At 55.8% G+C, this 6,008-nt stretch overlaps 1 pseudogene; it reads right to left on the bottom strand.

Moving 5' to 3' along the window:
* Positions 1-565: 565 nt before the first annotated feature.
* On the bottom strand, positions 566-4,621 carry LOC142583729 (uncharacterized; annotated as a pseudogene).
* Between the last annotated feature and the right edge of the window lie 1,387 nt (positions 4,622-6,008).

Below are 6,008 nucleotides of genomic sequence, written 5' to 3'. Positions count from 1 at the left end.
AAGCACTCGCCGTCTTTAGTTACGACGCGTCCTAAAAATAATCAGCAAAAAATAAAGCCCCCGCTGAAGGGAGCACCATGGCGCTTTTATTGGATAAAAGTTGCTTGAAAAGCGGAATCGCATTGCACGACCGCTCATTTGCGGTGTAGTTGCAGCTTCTAAACACTAGCTGCACATGTCATACAAGGGTCCTTGGCATAAAATATTGTGCGGGCAGCCAAAACACAGTCGTCAAAGAGCGAAGGGCACACGCCAGTTGGGGAAAACGTCCCACCGCAGAGATCACATCGCAGGAGTAGACGACGCGCACTGCATGAAATAGGTCACTACAGTGCCGATAGTGCACAGACACGGTGAAGTCCCAGTTACTTAAGCGCGGCATGTTTGTCACAAAACTCAGACTACGTATCTAAACTACATTTACCGACGGATAAGCTCCTACAGGCGAGTTGGTGCAGAGGAAGCGTCGCAGCAGGAGCAGAGGAAGCGCTGCGCATGACGATGATGACGATGAAAAACGTTTATTCAACGGATTGAGAGTTTGCAGGCCAAATATGGCCCTTTACATAGGTGGAGTCCTTAGTCTGGGACCCCACTGGACGAAGCTGCTACCCGCGCCCGTTGGACTAGAGCCCTTTGGGACTCCAGCGCCGAGCAATTGAGTAGGGCTGCCTCTCATGCCTCTCTAGTGGGGGAAGGGTTGGGGGGAAGGGACGGATTCATCTGACATGCCCACACCATGTGAAAGTTATCGGAGACCTCCCCACAGTGAGGGCATCGCCCATCAACTTTTGGGTCAAAATGTTTTGCTATTGCAGGACACAACAGGGTGTTTGTCTGCAGGCGCCGCAGTGTTCGTTCATCGGCCTTACTCAGGCCCTTAGCAGGGACCTGGAAAAGCCGATGACGTTCGCAATAGTCTGCCAGAATTTCCCTGAACCGCAGAAGCGGTTGTCTAATCTCTGAGCCGGAAGAGTCGGGTTGAGGTGCCCGGTGGGTAAGCGCTCGGGCGGCCGCGTCCGCAGCCTCGTTACCTCTAAGGCCCTGGTGGCCCGGAGTCCAAATAATGCGTTTGGGTGAGGGGTCCGATTCCCTCACGGCTCGCTGTAAAATGCGGTAGGCTAAAGGTGATACCTCGCCCACCAGGTAGTGCTCACAGGCTCTGCGCGAATCTGTGATGATTACCTTCGAATTCGGGTCCGAGGCGGCAAGTGCTATAGCAACCTCCTCGGCCTGCGCGGAGTTGAAAGCGCGGCAGGAAAGTCCGTTAACTCGTTGGTCCTGGGGAACTACGGCAGCCGTGTAAAATCCAGTGGGCGACGGCCCTGCCACATCAACGTAGTATACACCCTGCTTTAATCCATATTGGTGTTCGAGAGCCCGAGCGCGCGCCTTTCGTCTGCCTTCATGTGTCTGCGTGTCCATGTTGCGCGGGAGTCGAGGGACCCAGAGCTTGTGACGCCAGAGCTCCGGAAGCCTGCATGTCTCCTCTGGAATGCACTCGTGTTGTATGTGCAAGCGGTCAAGCAAGTGGCGCCCGGACACCGTCTGCGAGAGTCGCGTGTATTGGTTCACAAGGTAGGCCTCCTTTAACTCCTGGTAGAAGTTAAGCACACCTAGAGCCAACAACTTAGCGTTGCAGGTAGCCACCGGGAGGTCCAAAGCTCGCTTTGTAACCTTCCTTATGATGGCGTCGACGCGTTCATCGTGTTTCTTTGTAGTTTGAAGGTAGGGTACGGAGTATAGGATCCTGCTGGTTACGAAGGCATGGGCGAGCCGAAGCGCGTCCCTGCCCCGCAACCCGCCGCGTTTGTTGGAAACGCGGTGGATCATACGTCCGACCTGTTCGCCTATGCGTTTGAGTTTGTCGATAGTGGATTCCCGGCTGAGTCTGTGATGGATGAACAGACCCAGGATCCGGATCTCCTCGACCTCTCTAATAGGACCTCCCATCAGAAAGAGACGCAAACTCGTGTTGTCTTTGGGATTGGTTTTAATGTGAAGAAGTTCCGATTTCGCAGGAGCGCATTGGAGACCACAGTGGATAGCATAGCTATCGACGATGGAGGCGGCCCGCTGGAGGCGGTCCTCGATTTCCCCAACGCTCCCTTCGGTAGTCCAAATTGTTATGTCGTCCGCGTAAAGTGCGTGTTGGATGCCTTCCACCCGGGCCTATTGTTGTGGAAGCTGCATCATGGCAATGTTGAAAAGGTGTGGCGACAAGACCGCTCCTCGGGGAGTGCACCGTGTGCCCATGGTGTATGGGCCATATTCCTCGTCCTCGATCTTAAGGAGGGCCTGACGCTTCGAGAGGAAATCTCTGACGTAGGCGAATGCCTCGTGCCCGCAATCCGTGGTGCTCAGGTTTGCCAGGATGCTGCCGTGACGAACGTTTTCAAAGGCCCCCCTAAGATCGAGGGCAAGGATGGCCTTGTCGTTGTGGCGCATGGCTGTGGGTCGTATTATGTCGCGATGTAGTTGTAGGAGGACGTCCTGTGCAGATATATGCGGGCGGAAACCAAACATGGTATCTGCAAAGAGGCCCTTAGCCTCCATGTACGGAGAGAGGCGACCCCGAACCATCTTCTCCGTAAGTTTGCCCGCACACGAAGTCAGTGAGATGGACCTTAAGTTGTCGGTATTTACGGTCTTGCCTGGCTTAGGGATGAAAGTTACCAAGGAGGTCTTCCAATCAGGAGGGAGTGGACGCCCGTCCCAGATCTGATTAATCTACTCTAGCAAGTGAAGGCAGGCCGAGTCCGGAAGATTCGCAAATAGTTTCACTGTTATGCGATCACGGCCCGGAGCCGTACCTCTGCGCATCTTAGCTAAAGCCGCCCTAAGGTCGTGGAATGTAAAAGGGGCATCAAGATCTGGATTAGGCTTGCCCGCGTACTCGTACTCGGGCCCACTCGGGTCCTCTATGCGACAGAGATACCTGTCGCATAGCGTGTCCGCGAGTTGAGCTGTCGTGCCTTGGTACCCGTGCAAAGCTCTCAGAAGTTGTCGTTGCGTCTCCCCTCTCGTCTGAGTGGGGTCAATGAGGCTGCGAAAGAGACGCCACGTCCCTCTCGAGCTCATTTGGCGCGCTGCCAAATTGCACTTTTCCATCCAATTTGAGTCCATGAGCTGGGCAGCATACGATGCGGCTTGCTCCGTGAGTTCGGTAATGCGAGCCTTAAGCTTCCGATTCAGCTTTTGCTTCTTCCACCGTTTGGTAAGGCTTCGGCGCGCCTTCCACAGGTGAATTAGGTGATTTTCCACTGCGGGGATGTCTTCGGAAGTCTGAACTGTCGTAACGTGTTGTTGCTGTATTGTGTGTAATTGCTTTGCCCACTCAGCGTAACCGCTGGAAAAGAGCAAGGGAGGTACCTCCTGCATTCTGAACTTATGCCAATCAGTCAATTTGGCCTTGCTCCACTTTTTGCGAGCCGCCTTCGCCAGAAGAGTGATCCGGAGAAGGCAGTGATCGCTACCAAGACAGTCCCCCAGGTTCTCCCAGGCGGCATCTTTAGCGTTCTTAGCGAGAGATAGGTCAGGGCATGTGTCACGCGTTACCGAATTGCCCACGCGTGTGGGCCATGCCGGATCCGTGAGCAGCGTGAGACAAAGTGCGGATATTAACTCCGCCAGTTTGCGTCCTCTGGCCTTCTCAAAGTGGTATCCCCAATGAAGGCTGGGAGCGTTGAAGTCCCCAACAATCACGAGAGGTTCCTTGTCAGCCAATTTGAGCGCGCGGTAGAAGATTTCGTTGAAAGTTACGCGCTGCTTGTGCGGGGGGCAGTAAATATTAAGAATATGTATTGACGGGTAATGACGCTTAAGTGGCAGGACCTTGACCATGGTGTATTCCTGTTCAATCTCCAAGTCGAGATCGACCGGGACTGCGGTGTACGCCTTCCTCACCAGGATGCATGTTGTAGGACATCCTTGAAACGAGCTATACCCATTGAATTTAGCTTCGGCGCCGGTTTCCTGTAGAGCCAGGACCGCCGGCACGGAACCGACGGATGCAGGTAGACCTGGAGGTGCGACCGTTTCTTCCAGCTCCGAAAACCCCTGCAGTTCCACTGCATGATCTCGAATTTCTCTTCTACGGCTTTATTATGGGCTTTCCGCTGGGGTCGGATAGCCATAGTGAAGGTTGTTTTTAATTGTGAAGGGCATGCCCACTCCCCGAAGGCGATGGCACCTCAGACAGAGGCACCACGATCTCCGGGAAGGCGGCAGCCGGACTGTGTTCCTGGGAGCCTATGGTCTGACGAGTGACCACCTTTCGCCTACGCGGATCCGGTCGCGGGGAACGAGAGCGAGAGCGGCTGTTCCTAAATTGGACGCTAGCCCGTTCCTGTACTGTGGACAGGACAGTGTCAATCACGGCTGAAGTTATGCTCTGCACAACGTGCGGGAGCTGTTGTTCCCAGAGTTCCCGGAAGGAAGCCCTGATGTCTGCTAAAATTTTACCTGGCATGTCCGCAATTGTGCGTTCTAAATTTTCCAAACGGTGCTCTACAATGGGCATGCGCTCGACAGTTGTGCTGCCCAAGCCCTGCGAGACGCTAGATAGTTCTGACGTGGCCGAGGCCCTGTCATCTTGTTCTGCCACCTCAGCTTGCTGCATGGGCTCCGAAGGCCCGTCCTGTGCCCGAGGCTCCGTGAGCCTGGCCAATTTTGCCTCTAGCCCTTGTATTTTGTTAGCTAGAATATCGGTCTGGCGCCTGAGTTCAGCATTTTGCCGCTGTAGGGCGGCTTCGGTTGGGAAGGGGGAGGGAGGCCCGGAGACAGCCCTAACCCAACCGCTCACCTTGGTTTGGGCGTTTTCCAGCGACGGGAAATCCCCAGCTTTGAAAGTCGGCGCCTTCGTCCTGGTCCCGTATTTCGCGTTCGTCTTGACTTGTACCGGACTTGCCCGTCGTAGTGGTAGACTTCCTGTTGTTGACATTGGTGGGCGGAGCCTGCTTGGGAGCCGACTTCCGCCTGGCGTTGGTCGGTGGAGTGCTCGGTTTGATAGGCTTCCGGTACTTCCCGATACAGCCGGCAGCACCGGTGAGGTGGTTGCCCCCGCAGATGAGGCAACGAGGGGTGTACTCATGTTGAGCAGGGCCCTCGGAAGTGGTAGCCACTTGAGAGCCACAGCGGCCGCAGCGTCCTGACTGTGGATTCGGGCAGACGTCAGCCCGGTGCCCCACCGTGCCACAGCAGTCACAGGCGGGGATCGTCTTCTTATAAAGTCTTACAGGGATGCCCTGGTCGCTGCAGTAGATTTGACGGGGCACCCTCTTCCCTTCAGAGGTGACCACTGCGACGTTAGAGTCGCCCAGTTTCCTCACGGAGAGAATCTCGCCGTGCCTCCACCTCAGCTTTTGCTTAAGGGAGACCGATGTATCGTTGGGGTCGATGTTAATGACCCCCTTGCAGACGTCACCCGAGGCTTTGGCATGTCCACGGAATGGGAGCTGGCGGTCCCCGACCACCAGCATGACGTCCCCGAGGAGCCTCTCGGCGGCGGGCACTGAGTTGAGACCACACACTAACACATTTTGATCCCACACAGGCCATACAGAGAGGTCCACCTCTCCACAGTCTCGTATGAGGTTGCGCACCGCAACTCCGGCTTGGCCTGGAACGAAGGTCGCCTTCAGATCCAATGTTGTGCATGGCTTGAGCACCACGATGAGTTCGTCGCACCCAAAGCGCGGCGTTTGCTGCGGCCGCCATTGGGGCTTGCGGGCTCCGCCTTTCAAGGTCGCGCTAGCCGCGTTCCCGTGCGCAGCATGCGCGGAGCGAGCCGGCGTCTGTTGCTGCTTGGCGGCCCCGGCGACTTTGGGAACGTGAGGCTTCTGCTTGCGTCGCCATATGCGGACTATGTCGTCCAAATATTCTTCTTCCGATGGTGGAAGGTCCTCGAGTTGAGCAGTATCCATGCGTACGACTTGCATAGAAACAGGATCGTAGCCAGTCACAGTCTTCGGAGCCGCCATTGCCGGGCAGTCTCCGGCCGGGGCCGG

This window comes from Dermacentor variabilis, chromosome 5, assembly GCF_050947875.1.
Source record: "Dermacentor variabilis isolate Ectoservices chromosome 5, ASM5094787v1, whole genome shotgun sequence".
In the NCBI taxonomy this organism is placed as follows: Eukaryota; Metazoa; Arthropoda; class Arachnida; order Ixodida; family Ixodidae; genus Dermacentor; species Dermacentor variabilis.
This window is presented reverse-complemented; position numbering and strand designations above follow the sequence as displayed.